The sequence below is a fragment of the Chionomys nivalis genome, chromosome 4 (assembly GCF_950005125.1).
Source record: "Chionomys nivalis chromosome 4, mChiNiv1.1, whole genome shotgun sequence".
NCBI lineage: Eukaryota > Metazoa > Chordata > Mammalia > Rodentia > Cricetidae > Chionomys > Chionomys nivalis.
The window spans coordinates 54,178,123-54,197,092 of NC_080089.1; the positions used below are offsets into that span (position 1 = coordinate 54,178,123).

The 18,970-nt window shown below is 43.7% G+C and overlaps 1 protein-coding gene across 3 annotated transcripts in view; it reads left to right on the plus strand.

Annotated features, from left to right (window-relative positions):
• Tmem266 (transmembrane protein 266) overlaps positions 1-18,970 on the plus strand; it is a 108,674-nt gene that overhangs the window by 6,439 nt on the left and 83,265 nt on the right. The window contains exon 1 of one of the 3 annotated variants that reach the window (XM_057766208.1): positions 7,051-7,061. The exons of the other annotated variants lie outside the window; for them this stretch is intronic. The gene's annotated coding sequence lies outside the window, so the exon portion shown is untranslated. Of the gene's footprint in view, positions 1-7,050; positions 7,062-18,970 lie in introns of those variants that run through there. 3 annotated transcript variants of the gene reach the window in all.

Here is an 18,970-nt window from a genome sequence, read left to right on the forward strand (position 1 = left end):
CGCACTGGCAGACCACAAATTACTCAAAAACATCAGCTGTGACTTATACCTTTCAAAAATAGCCCTCTCCGCTTTTAGCCCAACCCTTTACACACAGTAGAAACTTAACTCCTGACTTTTATCTGCTAAGACATTGTAGTCTTATATGGGCCTTCCAAAATCCTTCTAAATTGCAGCCCATATTGGTGGTTCTGGAGTGCACACAGGCTGTATAGGAGAAAATCGAGTCAACAGCGCCGGGACAGCAACCCCCTGAGAACCTTTGGAATGAGGAGGGATGTACTGAAATACTAAAATAATAGAGCGTAGGGGATGATTTAAGACTTTAAAAAGTAGCTTGACTTCTTCCCAACCTATGAAGCTATTCTAAAGTGATCAGGATTCTGGCTTTGGATTGTTTTGTGTAGAATTGCATGTGTGTTGTTTTCTGTCACAGTCCTCTGCCACCCATGAGATGGATGCTGAGGGTACAAGAAACACATCCACAGCCCTCAGACTTGTGGGAGACCTTCTCTGGGCCACTCCATTCTGGGTCTGCATTTCCCCACACAGTGCCAGCTAAAGAGGACATTAAAGTTAACAGAAATCTGGGGATGGGACATCTGCTTTAAAAAAACAGGAAAAGCTGTTCTGTCCCGTGGTAAAGTGCCTGCTGTATGAAAACGAGGACTGTGTTCAGATACCCAATACCTATGCCAAAAAAGGGGGAACACAGTTGCAGTCACCTATAATCCTCAAGCAGGGGGTAGAGACAGGCCAGCCTCTGGGGCTTGCTGGTCAGCCAGTCTAGCCAACCAGTGAGCACCAGTTCAAGTGAGAGACCCTGCCTCAAAACATTAAACTGAGTCCAAATGAGCCCAGTTGAGAAAGAGTTGTGTCAACCTCTAACCGTGACATGTATAAGTACATGTCACATGCACACACATGCGCGTGCACACTCACACACTCATATGCATACACAGTACACGCATGCATGCACTCACACACATACACACATGCCTGTACTCACACACATGTGCCACATGTGTGCACACAATCTAATCCTGTTACTGGCATCATCAGTGGCAGGAAAGGATGGTATGTGCTTTTTGTCAGTATCTGCTCTATCTCTGAGGTCATGAAAAATCAGACTTTGTTTTCTTCTGTCAATATGACTTTTTTCTTCAACGGAGTGTCACTAGGTCTGTTGACCGCACTCCAGGGCAAGCCCCATTCCCAGGAATGGTCAACACAAAATGAACTCAATGATATTTTTATGGGCTTTTTGTTTCCTTCCAGCATTTTTTTTGTCTTATTAGTCTTTTGCCTGTTTGTTTTGATTTTCATTTTTATTTGTTTCAGCTTTTTTGTTTTTGTCCCCCCCCCTTTTTTGTCCCTCTTTTGAGAGAGAAAACAAAGTTGGATAGGTAGAGAGATGGATAGGATCTGGGAAGAGTTAGGGGGCGAGAAGAAACAGGACTTAATATATCGTATGAAAGAATTTAATTAAAAAAACACACAATAAGAAAGAAAGAAAAAATGCCGGGCAGTGGTGGCGCGCGCCTTTAATCCCAGCACTCGGGAGGCAGAGGCAGGCGGATCTCTGGGAGTTCGAGGCCAGCCTGGCCTACAAGAGCTAGTTCCGGGACAGGCACCAAAGCTACAGAAAAACCCTGTCTCGAAACCCCCCCCCCCCAAAAAAAATAGAAAGAAAAAAAATCAAACAACTTTCTCCTCTAACTCTGGAGGCACCAAGAGCCAGAGGGGCTCTTTGCATCTTGAGGCTTCATGATGAACTCCCCACTCCTGCGCTCCCAGCAGTCTGGGCCAGGTAACTGCACACCGTGCAGCGGTCAGTGCGTTACCTGAGATGTTTAGCACTGTTCCTGGTCCATGCCACCTGATGCTGTAATGCTGCCAACCCTCTCCACGTATGATTACCAGAATTTCCCCCAAATTACCAATGTCTCATGGGTATAAAATCTTCCTCAGGTGAGAACTGCAGGGTCATACAGAAAATTCAGTGATGATCTGGTTTGTAAACTCTGGAGTTTGGGCAGTTTTGGGTCAAATGAAGATTGTAACTTATGCGTGAGATAAATTTGGCTTTAAAATTTGAAATAGACTTGGTGTTTCTAAGCAGTGCCTAAATTATTTCATCAATAATGAGATGTAAATAAAATAGCTACAAAATTCAGATCATGTTAACTCCCAAAGGTCCAGATGCAACAGCAGAATCTAGGATACTACCGTCATCCTTGGGATATTTTATTTGGGCATTTTACGTGTACAAAATACTGTTAGGACCGTAATAATAAGTCTATAAAACAAAAAATAGTATTTCTGCAGAACTCTGAGTGGTTTGTGGTTGAAGACATCGTTTGAGCTGTGGAGTGCCAATCCTGATCACCACTTTCCTTCTGACCAAAGGGCCTTTCCAAAACAGCCCTTCAGGGGCTTCAGGGGTGAAGGCTGAGTGGCTAGGTACTCTGGACTCTGGTGAAAGGCCACAATTGCTCAGTCATTTTCCTGAGTGTTAGAAAATATGGCTGTAGACTTGTGATTTAGAGTCCACCTCCAATCATCAATCGCCACTGTGTTCTCCATGCAGTTGTAGAAATTGCACGCCATACCCAAAGACCATGACAGTTAATTGCATGCTTTCTGGATGACTTTAAGACTCCATCCTTGAAAGAAACCTGCTTTGGCTGAAGATTACTTTTGGCTTGTTCATTGCTTTTGGGGAAGGGAGAGCACACTCTGGAGACTTCCAGTGTGCTCTCTATCAGGTAGTCTAGAGATAGCTTAGAGGAGACTGGGCATCTTCAGGGTAGTATGACCATAGAAAAGGGGTAGTCAAGGATAGCTTCAAACTTACAATCCTTCTGCCTCCACCTCTTCAGCACATTCTACTAAGTGAGAGAAAGAGCTTGGAACTGGATAAATGACTGGACTTGGTTTAGACCAGATGAGGTCTTGTTCATACCTAAACATCAGCCTTAAATGAAGTGGCTCTTACACTTCTGAGTGGGCAGAAACCTGAAGCTGTCAAAGTTGTCTTCAAGGTCAGAAAAGAGAAGACCAGTGGAGACAGTTTGAGGACAAAGACAGGCGGCAATGGAGCCATTTCTAGTTGTCCCTCTTACACACTTGCTGGTACTGGTTCCTCCCCCTTTCTAATGATACAAGGATGCCTCCTCTTATAGTGGGTCATATCCATTCCTTCTTGTAACAGACTGAAGGCTTCTGTTAGCCATGCACGAGAAAGTTTATCTTTCAAACCATTCAGAGGATCATTAGCAATAAAGAATCATAGATTAAAGTTTGTATACTGCTTTTCTTTTTCTTTTAGACTTACTTATTATATATATATATATATATATATATATATATATATATATATATGATTGTTTTGCCTGTATGTATGTATTATACTCTATGCATGTCTGGTACCTTCAGGGGTCAGAAGGTGGTATTGGAACCCTAGGAACTGGAATTACAAATGGTTGTGAGTCACCATGTGAGTGCTATGAACTGAACCCAGGTCCTCTGGAAGAACAAATGCCCTTAACCACTGAACCAGCTCTCCAGCCCCATACATTGTTTTTAGATATACACACACATGTACACACACACACACAGAGTACAGAATAGTATAGATGGAACTTTTATTGAGAAGTCAAAATACTCATGCAACTTGCTTTAAGTTTTTATTAATTCTTTGAGAATTTCATACCATGTATTTTGATCATATTCACCTCAACTCCCCCCCCAATCCACCCCCACATCCCTGCCCCCAATTTTGTGTTTTTTAAAATTTATAACCTATTGATTCCCAGCTTATGCTGATCCTGGTGAGTGGGGTGTGGGGCCATCTTCGGGAGCATGGTCAATCTACCAGGAGCCACATCCTTGAAGAAAGCTGACTCCTCCTCCTCCAGAAGCCACCAGTTGTCCATAGCTCCTCAGTTATGGGTGGAGGCTCATGCATCCCTTCTTACTCCTTGACGGAATGTTGGCTGGCTTAGGTTTGTGCAGATAACCACAGCTGCTGTGAGATCCTGAGTACACAGATCCAGTTATATCCAGAAGACCCTGTTCTGGGCTGGCCCTCCTCAGCCTCTGGCTCTTACTGTCTGCCCCCTCTTCCATGATGGTGACTGAGCCTGGGAGAGGAGGTGTGAGAGATGGACACTGAGCACTCTGCTGACAATTCCTCTCTGCACCTGTGCACTAGTTGTGATTTTCTATGCTAACCACCATCCACTGCACCAAGAAACTTTCCAGATGAGGTATGAGAACTGCACTTAATCTGCTGGTAGAGACATTCACATTTAGAGGACCATTTGATATGGTATCCAATAAGTAGAGACGATAACAAGAGGTATGCTTATAGGGCCTATGTGCTCCCTAATCATGGGTTCATGGCTAAATTTACAGTACCAGGCATGCGTTTCCTTCTATGGTGGGCCTTAAATCTAATCAGAGAGTGGCTGGTTACCCCCATAGCATTGGTACCAAAATTGCACGCATGTGTATATCTTGCCTTCCAGGTTGTAATTACAGTTCACCAAGTTCACAACTGGGTAAAATTATTAAAATTTCCCACCAACAGCTGTATAGCACCCTCCAGTACTATGAAAGCTAGCCACTGGGGAGGAAGCTTCCTGATCTGTACCAACTTAATTGTTCCATGTTCTGTGGCCAATTTGTGTAGCGCCTTCAGCAATAGGGTCTTACTATCTAGTTCTGGTGGGCAACCAAGAGCAATGGCAATATCCTGTATTTTGGGGATGTCTCCAGAGTCACATGACTTGCTTTATTATAATATTTATTCTCTTTATTGTAGCAGTGTAGAACTGAATGCATTATACCTCCACATGTCTGTACTTTAAATTTCGAAAAGACGTACTAGCCTAAAGCATCAGGGTTTCTGGAATCTAGTCTTAGATTTCCCACAGACTAGAGGTATAACTGCAGACAGGTTCCTTTACTTTTCTAGATTCTGGCATCCTCTTTTGCCCAATGATAGGAACGAACTTTGTGGTTTAAGTACCCAAAAATAATTTCTCCACTCCTTTAAACCACACAGCGCCTTAAAACAGCAGCACATAATTCACACGAGTGAGCTGGTTTTTCAAATTATACTTCAGTTATATTTGTTGGAAGGCTCAAGCGTAGATGAATGGCATTTGGCAAGAGGAAACCTTAGTCTATCTGAAACCCTTAATTTTACACTGTAGGCTGCTTTGTAGCTTTGTCTGTGTCAAAGGACACCGCATTGTCAAACGACACATTAGGGAGATAGAATTTTGCTGCAGCTTCTTCATTTGCGGGTGATTGGCTAGCATCAGAGAGGTAGTGTCCAGATTTCCGGGAGAGGCTGCTTCGAAAACCTGAGTACTCCTATCTTTAGAGGGCTAATGTCTAGTTTCTATGAAGACAAATCCATTGTCATTGACCACACTGAGTGAGGACCATAGGTGGTTACACATAGGATTTGTTTCAAGACTTTGTGTATAGTCAAATACAATAGCCACATTGGGTGTAAAGTGCTCTGTGTGTGTGGAAACACGACATCCATATTAAGTACCTTCCTCAGTCCCTCTCCATCTTAATTTTTGAGACACAGTCTTTTTATCTCGGAACTTCTGATTTGGCTTGAATGGCCAGCCAGTAAACCCCAGGGATCTTCCCATCTCCACCTTCCCAGTGCTGGGATTACAGCTGTTTGCCACGGCACTTGGCTTTGCTATGGATGATAGGGGCCAAACACAGGTCTTCATACTTGCATAACAAACAACTTATAGATTGAGCCCGCTCCTCGGCTCCCACGGGTGTACCTTCTTATGAGGCCGAGTTTCATACATCCCAGGCTAGCCTTGAACTCACTGTGCAGTTGCAGATGATCTTGAAATTGTCATCCTCTTGCCTCTATCTCGGGAGTACTGAGGTTAGAGGTATGTACCCCTGCATCTAGTTTATGGAATATTGAGGACAGAACCAAGGGCTTCATGCATGCCAGGAAAACACTTTATCAACTGAGCTGTATCACCAGCTCTTGTGTGTAGGAGGCCAGAGGAGGATATTGGTGTCTTCCCCCACCACTCTCCACTTTATTCCTTGGAGACAAGCTCTGTCTCTGAGCCTTGAGTTCACTGTTTTGTTTTGTTTTTTTTTTTTGTTTGTTTGTTTGTTTTTTTTGACTAGGTTGGCTGGCCAGCTAGTCAAAGTGACCCTCCTGTCTCTGCCTCCCACCAGACTTTGCACTGGGGTTACAGGCACACAAGCCACGCCCAGCTTTTTACATGGGTGCTGGGGATCCAAACTCAGGTCCTCACACTTACACAGAAGATGTGTTTTCCCACTAAACAATCTCCCTAGGCCAAAAATTTTTGTGATAAGATTACCTATGGATATATTATAGATATGTTTATTCACCCATATCTATATTACACACAGATACATAGACACACACACAATATAGATATCTATAATACCTATTGGTAATTATTACCCACTGTTGTGGTAATACCTATTATGAGTATTTTGAATTATTTTCAGTTGTGGTGAGACAAATATAAAATGTACTAGTTTAACCGTTGACTTTAGTGGTAGTCAGCGTATTTACAGCATCAGGCAGTCATCACCATTCAGGTCCAGAAGTCTCCATCTTGCAAACCCGAGACTACTCAATAACTACAGGAATTCTGTTCCTTCATAGCTTTATGTTACTGGTATCTCAAGTACCTCTTTATACTATATTTCATAATAGGTTTTAATGCTTTCTATTTAGTTCAGCTTAATAACTTGCTGAGGACAGCGAGGCCTGTGTAATGAGAACGCCGAAATTAGGGTGACAGAGAATAAGATGGGAAAAGGAGCTTATAGGGCCATGTAGATCTCATTGACAATGTGGAGCACATAAGATTTATGGGGACATCTTTGAAATGTTGACAGCAGGCAAGTGAAATGACTGAATTTGTTTCAGAAGGGTCGCGCGGCTTCCATGAAACATTGACTGCTGGCATAGGAAGGCAAGGGGAGAATAACTGGATTCTGTATCCTGGGTAATGCATATGGTGAGTTGGCTGTGGGGCTGTCAGTGGAAAGGGATCAGGTGGTTAGAATCTGGGTACAGTTGGAAGGTGAAGTCCACAAAACTGGGTGGTGTATCGGGTTCAGGGTGGGAGAGAAAGAAAAGAGTCAAGACTGGCCTCATAGTTTTTGGGTTGAAGAGCTGGAAGGTGAAGTTGCCATTTATCGATGTGGGGTGGAAGAGGAGGAGATGCTAACTGGAGGAGATGAGGAGTTCTGTTTCAATCATGTTACATTTCACAGTCTATTAGAGACCTAATTGAAGATGTCAAACAGGCAGTTGAATATGCAAGTCTAGAGTTCAGGGAGAAAACAGGGCCGGAACCAGACATTTTAGAGATAATCTGCAGGTGACATTTGAAGCCACAAGTTTGAATGTCTTTCTTGGGACAAGAAAGAAAGGACAGATGGGGAAAGGGTCATAGCAATGAACCCTAAGGAATATCAAAGTTTAGAGGCCAAGGGGAAGACCCAGTGATGGAAATAAGAATACCCAATGAGGGAAGAGGCGGACACTAGATGGAATGGTCTTCTGATAACCAGGTTAATAAAGTGCTTCAAAGGAGTGGCCAGCTATGTCTAACGTGGCTACAGACTGAGCATTGTATTTAGCAGTGGCTTATTTGAGATGAACCTCCAGACACCACAGTCTGTATCTATCTGATGATGTGACTAGATGGGAACTCTTGCATCAAGCAATTCCACTTCATTTTATTGATACAGTAACTTGGCTGACATTGATTAAACATGGTTTGCCTCATGTTCGTCTACGAACTGAGAGCGGCTGAAATGAACCGCATCACAGCCCTGGATCTCGGAGCAGCTTAGTGATCTAAGACTAGCCCTCAGAACTCCCTCAGCTGAGTCTCCTCAGTCCTGGGACTCTGTTCTCAGAGATCCATGAACACTTTTCACACTGGGGCTGTATTTTGTCCTCACCAAAGCCTGGCATTGAGGTGGTTTTTTAGGCTCTCTGCCTTTCCTTCTTGAAGATCAATACCTTATTCTTAATAGAAAAACACCTCCCCTGTTTCCTGTATTACCAGCTATATAAAGAATTTTTCCTTCTAAGTGTTAAATACACTCATCTAATTTTCTGAATATTCTCTTTTGAATACTCCAAGAGAATGAAGAATGGGCCTGTTTTTGTACATCCTCTGACTTACTAGTCTACCTTATATACAACATTTCATTTTGGTTTTTTAAAATATATCTGTACTATATTATAGCATCTCTTCCCCTCTCTCTCCTTCTGTGTACCACCCACTTCTTCTCAAATTAATGGCCTTTCTTTCTGAAATTATTGTGATAAACACACACAATAAATACAATCTGCTGAATCCATTTAGTATTGCTCTTATGCATATGTGTTTAGGGCTGACCACTTGATATTGGCTAGCCAATTAGAGGGCCCATCCCTGGGGAGGACTGATTCTCTCCCAGCAGTAATTGATTGCTTGTGGCATTTCATCTACAGGTGGTAGCTTATGAGACTTCCCCTACCCATAGCCAACAGTCATTTGACAAATGTTTTTTGTCCACTGTTATGGGTAGAATGTGCACTGTTTCTAACAGGCGTCTATGTTTGAACACTCGATCTACACTTGGTGGGCTGTTTGGGAAGGTGATGGATCTTTGGGGTAGGAGGTATGGCTTTCCCAAGTGGTTCAATGAGGGTGGGCACAGCCTATCTGGACCAAGATCTCTGTTGCCGAATCCATCAAGATGAGTAGGTTGCAGGATAAACTCCCATCCTATAGACTGACCCACTCCCCACTCTGCTTTCTCTGCCATGAGAAACCGGATTCCTCTTAAACCATGGGCTGCAGTAAAACTCTTCCCATGTAAGTGGCTTCTGTCCAGTATTTTGTCACAACAATGAGAAAAGTAACACACTGAGACCCTAGTAAGGTTCCCTTTTCAGGAAGCTTACCAAGTCTCAGGTAGAAATGGCATCCCTAGGCAGGGCAAGAAGAGCTCAAAGAAAGGCATGAACACAAGGAAATAGATGTCTTGAGGGGTCCTGAGAAGAGACATATTAGATAAAGTTGGGGCCTTAAAAGGTGGAAGGGGGCTGGGAAGACAACTCTTACAGCAAAGTGCTTGCCTTGCAAACATGAAAGGCTGTGTTTAGAATGGAGAAGGCTAGACATTCTGGTGCCTACTTCAAATCTCAGTGCTGGGAAGGTGGAGGGAGGTAGATCCCTGGTGCTGGGTGACCAACCAACCCAGTATCCTTGGTGAGTTCCAGGCCAGTGAGAGATCCTGTCTCAAAAATTAAAAGTGATGGTGCCTAAAGAATGATACCAAAGAGTGTCCTTTGACCTCTACATAGACATGAACCTGCACACACATGCACATCATGTGTGCGTGAAGTAGAAATGATTTAAGGGCAAATATAATCATCTGAGATCATTTGATATCCTATTTAAAGATAACATTCAGCCTTATAACTGCTCTTGACAGGTTAGCCTGAAGAGATGAAGTCAGTGTCAGGTAGCTTTCCCTACATTGTGCATACAAGAAACCCATCCAGGTGTTTGAAGGGACTGTGGTATGGAGTTCAGGGGTATCTTTTTAGAGAATGCTAATGGGGCAAAAGTGTGTAGTGGTCATAAGGTGAGAATTTGGAACTAAGTTACCTTGTTTTATGTACTCATTCTCATGTATGTATGAGATGCCAGGGACATATTAAACACGTAAGGGGACTAGTGAGATGGCTCACCAGGCGAAGGTACCCAACAGATACAAACCCTGAGACCTACACAGTAGGAGGAGAGACTGACTCTCTCAAGTTGTCCTCTGACTTCCACACCTATGCCATGGCACGCATATACAACACCCGTTAAGGTCCCAATGTCAAAATTTACATAACATAATGAATTTTAAAAATGAATCCCTTTCTAACCAAGGCATTATTATAAAGTCCTTAGAACTTGTGAATTCCAACTTATTTGGAATAAGGGTCTTTGAAGATGTGCTCAAATAAGGATTTGAGAGAGAATGCTGCACTATTAGATGGCCATAAATACTATTAGAAGTGTCCTTTTAGAAGAGAGGCATGCAAAGCTCTGATGCAGAAGAGATGGCATTGTGGCTGTGGGGACAGATTGGAATGGTGCAGACACAGCCAAGGAACAACCAGAGCCACCAAGAGCTGGAAGGAGCGAGTACCAGGTTCTCTCCCAGAGTCTGGAGGAAGCCCAGTCCTACCGACAACCTTGACATACATTTCTGACCTCTAGAACCATGAGGCAATAAATAAATGTCTGTTGTTTTCAGCCACCAATATGGCAGTGGCCTTTGCAGGTGCCACAAGAAACCAAACAGGCAAGGCTGGTTACAGGAGTGGAGGCGCCCGCACCTTCGTCAAAGAGGTCTGATTTGTTATATTAGAATGTCGTGTTCAGGGCATAATTGTAACCTAGCAGCAGTTGTTTGACACTCTGTTCAGAGGCCAGGTCCTTGGGTGGAAGTGGGCACATGGCTTCAGAACATAGAAAGACTAAAGAACTATCAATCCGCAGTGAATGCCACAGACTCTGAGGCCTGGAGACATAATCTGCTGTGGTACTGGGTGGGGAACATCACTGGGACTTCTCATGGTCAAGGTCCTGCCCCTTCATCATAGTTTAGACTCATTATCAGCTTACAGGTGTCTGGCCGTGGGATCCTGGTAGCCAACGTAAGCATTTGGGATAGCTAAAGAGAAACTTGTTTTCTCACACATATACAGAAGAAACCAATGAACAGCCTCATTTTCTATTTTGAATTTGAGAAATTTGATTAGCGGGACCTCATTAGTTATGTGAGATTGATTCAGCCTTGCAGCACCAAAGCTGAAGTCTACACTCTTAGCAATGCATCAGGCTAAAGTCACACTATGAGCCTTTAATGCACAGATTCCTCTTAATGTCACAATAGATCCCTGTTTACCTTTGGGGATCACACACTCCCTCTGAATCTAGGGCATGGGTTTGTTTTTCCTGATACTTACTTACCTAAAGGCTTCTCCTGTGCCCTTTCCAACCACCTCAGCCTTCTTTTCTTCTTTCCTGCAATGACTGTGAGGCACATCACTCACGTTGCTTGGCAAACCCCAAGGGCATAAAACAATGGAAGAGTTTTCTTCTTACAGTTTGGAAGTTCCATATCAGGTGTGATTGGGGCCATACACCTCCATTCTCTTGATGATTCCTTCCTTGTGTTTTTCAGTAAAGCTAGGTGTGCCTTGGCTTGTGGCTGCCTAGGGCCAGCCTCTACCTCTGGCTTACCTGAGATTTTTTTTTCCTGTGTCTTTGTCTGTTTTGTATAAGGATAGGGTCATTGTTTAGTATCCCCCTTGGCTCAGTGTTGCCTTACTGTAATGGTTTACGTCTGTGCTATATAATTTATATATATATATATATATACATATATATATATACATATATAATATTAGTATCTGTGAAGACACTATTTCTAAAGTCGGGTCACTCTCTAAGGTGTTGGGGGACACGCGTCTTGAGGGAACACAATTCAGCTCACTGTAGATCCTAAGGCTAGAACACTTACAGTGTCTATAGTGACTGGCAAAGTAAAGGATCCGTCATTTGTTAGTGCAAAAGTGCAAGGAAGCCTGAACAGAATAGCGAGACCACCCTGTCGGCTCTGAGTGGTCTCCGGTTAAGATCACAGTTTCACACTGGGGAGAGCTGCCCATCTTGAGCTCCCCTGCCTTCCTCTCTGAGACTTCTCCAGCAGGACTGTTCTCTACAGATGGAGCCAGGTCCATAGCACCTGCTGTTTCTGCTGATATGACCACCTGTCTCCTGGCCCAGGGCCTCGGTTGCTTTGTAGTTCTCTGTGGATATAATTTCCAGTGGCTCCTTTTCTCCAGCTAGGATGTATTTCTCTTTAAAGGTTCACTCTCCCTAACCCCACCCCCATATTCACTAAGGTCATCACCTGTTTGCATTTTCGCACTGAGCTTTACAGTGGCTCAGGAACCCAAATTCCTATGTCACTCCTGCCGTGTCATTGTCTGTGTGGACAAGTCACTGAACGCATCTTTAGTTAACTGGTGTTGGGTTCTTTTTCTTTGCAAGGAAGGGCACTGTTTCCCTTCGTTTCCTGTTTCACATTTTGTAATTTTAGTTACCCTCAGTCAAAGATATAGTAAATGAGAAGTCCCAGAAAATAAACAGTCTGTAAATTTTTGTTTGTTTTGGTCTTTGGGTTTTTTGAGACAGGGTTTTACTCTATAGTCCTGGCTGTTCTGGAACTCACTCTGCGGAATCAGGCTGACCTAGAACTCAGAGATCTGCCTGCCTCCCGAGTGCTGGGATTAAAAGTGTGTGCCACCACTGCCTGGCCAGTTTGTAGTTTTTAATTGGATGCTCTTCTGAGTCTCACAATGAAATTTCTTACATCACATGGCATTCAAACCTGGATGTGAAACATCCTTTGTCCTGTTATTCACACTGCCTGTGCTACCGTGCCATTGGTCTCTTAACTGTAAAGCTTCCCAGAGTGATTCTCTCAGTATCACAGTGTTTGTGTTTAGGTAACCATTATTTTGCTTAATAATGTTCTCAAAGCACAAAAGTAGTGATTTGGGGGGAATTCTAATATGCCAAAAAGGAAACCAAAAAGTGCTTCCTTAAGTAAAAAAAGTGAACATTTACCATAGATATGCATGTATAGAACAAACAACAAGCAGGAATTTGGTACTAAAGTTTACATGTGTCTGCTGGTGGTGGGGGAGAGTTCTTAGGACAACCTTCCTGCTCCCTCCCTGCTCCCTCCCCCCACTTTGATTCATTCTGCAACCAGGTATTACATTACATTCGACTCTATCAAACTACTGTGTTTCTCTGTCACCCACTAGGAGATTCGGTGCAGGTTAAATCCGCACTACAGACATAGGGCCTTTACCACCTTAAACTACCTCTGCTCTCTCACCATGATATTCCTGCCATACTGAAGTGAGATTGGGCTCTCAACTTGCTGTAGCCCTTTGTGGTATTGGACAGTCTTGATTCAAACTGTAGGTCAGCCTCTCACTGTCAGTATAGTCCCGTGTAAGGTTCTTAATGTCCCTGTGCCTGAGTGTGCGGGTCCCCAGCACAGTTACTGTGGATCTTAGATGGTGAATGGCCGCCAAAGCTTCCAACATAGCCAGTTATAGTCACTGCCCCATAAATCTTCCTGTGATGATTACAAGCACTGTCAAATAGTCTGGCTGAGGAATGGCTGAGTCAAGAAAATATGTCCTCTGGACCACATGGCTATAAGAGCATCCCTCCTATCAGGTAGCGTTGTGTCTCTGCAGTGTTCCCCTCCCCCAGTTTCACCCTCTTCTCTTATTTGGAAGGAAGAGTCATTCTTCCCTCTCAAAACTAACCATCTTTGTACCCTCAGTCCCGTCCCTTCCCTCTGTGCAGAACCTGCGTGTGATGTTTCCATCACCGCTCCGTTGGCTGTAGTCTCTCAACAAACTCCACTTGTGTCTTTGCTTAAAAACATGCTCAGCCCTGCAGCCACTTAACATCCTGTTGAGATGGTGAATGTGATTAAAACACATTGTGCAAGACTCCGTTCTCTCAAAGAACTAATAAAAATGCAATTCATTAAGTCAATAAAATTGAAAGATGCTGCTCGTATCTTCTTTTCCTAACAAACTTTGTGAACTCTTTTAACATGCATTAATTGAACAGATAATATATTTTGTAAGCACCAACAAATACAATGGCAGGTCCAGTGAGCTAGATGAGGGATGATACCTCTGTTGTCTTTCGGCATGGTCTCAAGCAAGATCCCCGATGACATCTGTTCTGACACCTGCCTAGCCTTCTTCCTTATGCAGGTCACCCCAGCTTCTCCTCCCAGCTCAATTTTATTTTCTTGTTCACAGCACGTCACCTGATTAGCTTATACATCTCCTTTAGATCCCAGTACAGACATTGTCTCTTTGACGAGACCCTACCTTGCCCTCATCCATTACTTCTCTTGTCTGGAACACAGCTTGGTTTCCAGCTTTCCCTCCTCAGTCATTGGGCTGCCTTTTGTGTCTCTGTGGTGCTGGGGATCGACCCTGGGGTCTCATCCATGCTAGTCCAGCACTCTAGTGCTGATCAGCCCTCAACTGTCTCTTTCATCCACCCGATGCCTTAGGAGAGCAGGGATTAGGTCTTAACTTCTCATCCCGCACTATTCTGCTAGCCTGGTGTCTGTCTGGTGTAGTCGGTCATCAGTGATAAAGGACAGGGAAGGACAAAGGACATCTTATAAGAATCAGTTAGAGGAAAGGAAACAGTGTATTATGACATGTTGAGCATGTTGGTAGAGTTTCTATATGTTTGGGGAGCAGAGAACAGGAGTGAACTCACAGAAGTGTGTGAAATAATCAGAAAACCCCTCTGCAAAGGTGGGCAGGAATTGGAATGAAGGTAAGGGGGATGGCATCCTGGCAAAGGGCATCTTTTTCACACAGAGACATGAAAGAACTTTCTTTCCAGAACTCTCTAGACCGAAGCAGGCGAAGCATGAGTTCTGGGCCATCCTGTGCTACATAGCAAGACAGAGTTCAAAGGGCGGGGCAAAATTTGTGAGTTAGAGAATTTGGCCTGTGAGCCTGGAGAAAAGGGAGCTGGTAGAGAAACAGCAACAGTGAAACCGAGGACATTGTTGACTATGCCATGGTGGACCTGGCCTGTTTCCTGTGGAACCGAAACACCTGGAAAGAACCAGAGAGAGGAGTTTAGGGTAGAGCCATAGTGTGATTTGATTTGCATTTTCAAGGCTGTTTTAGGCATCTCGAACTCTCATACATGGCTGGTGTGTTAGAAAATGGTGCAACTATTTTAGAAAGTCGTTTGGCAGCTTCTTACAAAGCGAAGCATGAGCGCATCCAGAAACTGAGAGTCCTTCTTAGATGTTTACTCCAAAGTGTGGACACTCTATATCCAAGAAAGACTCATGCAAAGATGTTCATAATGCATCTTTGGAAAAACTAAAGTTGAAAGTAGATGAGTTTTTCATAAGCAGGTAAATGGAAAAGAGACTGTGATAGACACCTATACGGTTGTGCATGAGTGCAGTGGAAAGCACAGACTAGTACATAAGCTCAAGAAGCTGTCCACACAACATCTCTCCTGTCTGATGCCATCTATGAACTCTTCGAAAGCAGCAGAACCAGTCTATGGAGCTAGAAATCAGGATGGCAGTTGCCTCTGGGAATGTTGGGGCAAAGAGTCATGAGGGAATGTTCTGGGAAATGGAAATGTTTTAATGTGTTATTTATTTGGTCTCTGTGTGTGTGTTTCCTGTGTATGAGTACAGGAATGCACATGCCATGACACGCATATGGAGGTTGGAGAACCACCCTGGGTGCTGGTATTTACCCCCCTCTTCATCTGAGACAGACTCTGAGTTGTTTGCTGCTGTGTCCCCCAAGCTAGCTGACCCCCGAACTTCTGGGATTCTCCCATCCCTGCCATCGACTTTGCTCCAGGAACATAGGGACTCTGACATAGGCTCCCATATCTGGTTTTATATGAAGTTTGGAGATCTGAATCAGGGTCTCATGCTTGTGTGGTAAGGGCTTTACCCCCTGAGCAATCTTCCCAGTCCATTCTTTAAATCTCAGCAGCATTGGAACCTTGTTCACACTCATGGAGCTGTACACTGCTAATGTGTGTAACTGGATAAAAATTACCCTTTGGCTTTTAGAAAATAGAGACACACTTCCTTGAAACCGCTATGGGAAAGGGTAGAAACGAGAATCAGAGTAGACGGGAGAGATGGCGACAGTGCAACTGGAAACCGTACGTCTAGATCTCAGCAGTGGAAGAGAGGTGGGAAGAGGGGTGGGATTTTGAATTATTAAGGTGATAGAATTGATAAGACTTCAGGAGTAGATTGGAGAGGAAAGGGTTGAGAAAACTGGTGGTTTGGGTCTTGTTGATAGAGAGAGTGTTTCCAAAGGAGACCTTTGGTGATGGGAGCTGAGCTGGGCTTCAGAACAGCCGAGGGTGATGTATCTCTCGGGTACCTATGGTTCCAGTGGGCTCTGAGGCTGGGAGGGCTCTGGGCAGAGGAACAGCCAGATGGACATCAAGAAGGCGACATCATTGAGGCCATAATGAATGGGACCCTGTGTGTAGATTAAGCAGAGACAGTAGCTAAAAACAGAGTCCTGGAAACCTTGACATTTAAAGGGCAGGAGAAAGAGGGAACCCCTGAAGGAATTTGAAAAGATGTTAAAATGTCTGTCATGTGGCCAAATAAGGGCAGAATGGTTCAACAAATACCTAATCCCCAAAATTGGCCTACTCCCCAGTGCCATAGAAGAGCAGAGGGATCCTCACCACCAACCCAGCCCCATTAGCTGAGACCCTCCCTTCTCATCCATTCCATCCTTGTGCTATGAGAATGTTGATCCTGGAGGTGCCCAAAGCCCTCCAGGTCTCTAGATGGGTGACCTGTTCACAGCTATAGCATCTATATGCTCTGCGGCATTTGACAGTCTCTTTAAAATGCTTTCCCCTTGGCCTTTGTGACCTGTTAGCCTCATCAGGGCACCTCTTCTTGCCCCTTTAAACACAATCACTTCCTAAGTGTTTTTCCTCCCCTCTTTCAGCATTCATTGAGATGTATCCTCTAATGTATATAAAAAGTGAAGATTGGGCCCAGCTTCCTAGGAGTTGACAACATAGTTATAGAAAATGAAAACAAAAGCCTCAATAATATAATATGGTAGAAAGTTATTAGTAGGGTACCATAGAAATATGGAGGGACCATCTGAGCTGGGGAGATGGCTCAGTCAGTAAAGTATTTGCCGTGTAACATAAGGACCTGAGTTCAGATCCATATGTGTGGGCCTGTGAGATTACTCAGTGGGTAAAGACACCTGCTGCCAAAGCCTGACAACCTGAATTTGATCCTGTGACCAGCATGGTGAAAGAAAAAAAAAAACTAACACATTGTCCTCTGATACCCACATATACTCCTTAAACTGGGCATTGTGGGGAATATGTACAATGCCAGTGCTGAAGAGACAGAGCCCGGCCTGTCTCTGACACTCACGGGGCAGCCAGTCAGGCTGCATCACTGAGCTTTAGGACAAGTGAGAGACCCTGCCTCATAAAATGAGGGGGAGGAGCAACTAAAGAAAACACAGCCTTGACTTCTGGCTTCCACATGCATTTACACGTATACACACACTAACACATGACCATACACACAATAAGTTAGGAACAAAACAGTAAATACAAAATTATAGAGATATGGGGGGTTCAGTGTATTGAGGTTGGCCAGACCCCCCAAAATCTTCTCACTATAGTTGTAGGATGTGTGAGGTTAAGGTGACAATGGGGGTTGGCTATGTAAATAGGCAGAGAGGAACCACAAAGTGTTGTGTATAAAGCTAAAGAGTTTCATCATTTTTCTAAGAGCAGTTGGGAGCCAGCTGGGATCTTGATTAAAATAAATGGTCAACAGATTTGGAGAGGGGAGGAGATGAGTCGCTGAAGGAAGGACAGATGGACAGAGGAGGCTGGGGGCACAGGACCCAGTAGTCGAGTAAGAAGTAATAGGGTTGGAATTAAAGGAACAGCGTGAACAGAGAGAGTGGAATTCCAGAATCATGTCTGCTGCAGCTTGGAGAGGGTTTGGTAACTGGCCAGGGGATGTGGATGGAGAAAAGGTTGAGGATGCTGTCAAAGTTCTTACCCGGGGAGATTTGGGTGAATGATGACTTCATGAGCTAAAAACACCACCAAAGGCTTAGAAACTTGGAATCGAAGTGAAATGATGAATTAAGATTTGGGGGCTTAAGAAATGGCTCAGTGGGTCAAACACTTGTTGTGAAAGCATGGGGGCCTGAGTTTGGATCCCCAGCCCTCATAGGAAAAGCTGAGTTGTGGTAGTTCATGCCTGTACCCCCAACACTGGGAGGAGGGGACAGGGACGTTCCCAGCTGCTCACTGGCAGGTCTTGTCAATTGGACAGCTTCAGGTTCAGTACATAAACTCTGTCTTAAAAATTAAGAAGGCAAACTATCGAGGAAGATACTCTATGTCTCTTGCCTACGTACATACATGCATAGGCATGTGTACATGCATAACACACACACACACATTTGGATGGGCTGTGTCATTTGGCTAGTGCTTTGTGTCACTATATAGATGGTTGTTAGAACCATTGTGCTAGATGAGCCATTTCAGAAAGCCTGTGTAGGGAATGGCCATCAGTGGGCAGAGGTGGGGCATTAAAGGATAGTAGGATTGGAGGCTTGTGAAGAGGAAACAAACGCCTGGAAATGATTTCAAAAGAAAAGAACAAAGAATGTATAATGCATCAAGAACCAACCAAATGGGGAATTTTAAGAATCCCGGGATTATCAACAATGTCAGTTTCTACAGATATGAGTGGGATTAAAAATGTTTCTGGGTTTGGTAATTGCCACCAAACACAGGAAGATTACTTTCATTACAGGAAGTGGAGAGTATAGCATTGGAGTAGAAAGAGAAAAACTGGAGAAGACCAATGTAAAATGTAGTCATTTTGGTATGCAAAAACTCGGAAATTTTCCTTCCCATTTAATTGCCAAAAACATTTTTATTTGAGGATATACTCCAACAAAAATAAAATGAGTCTGGTGAAGAAGACAAAAGAATTTATAAAAAACAGAACATGGATCCAGGTCAGGATGACAGTTGACCAGCAAATTGATCCACAAAGTAATGTTTTGACATTGACTACTTAACAGGAAAATTAGGTATTTTGATGATCATACTGTACTTTTTAAAAACATCTGTTTCTATTTTTCATAAGAAAAAAGTCAATAAGAAACCTTTGAAGGATAGAAGGCAAACCTATGGGAGAAACTGAAGACTAAATATGAAGCAAG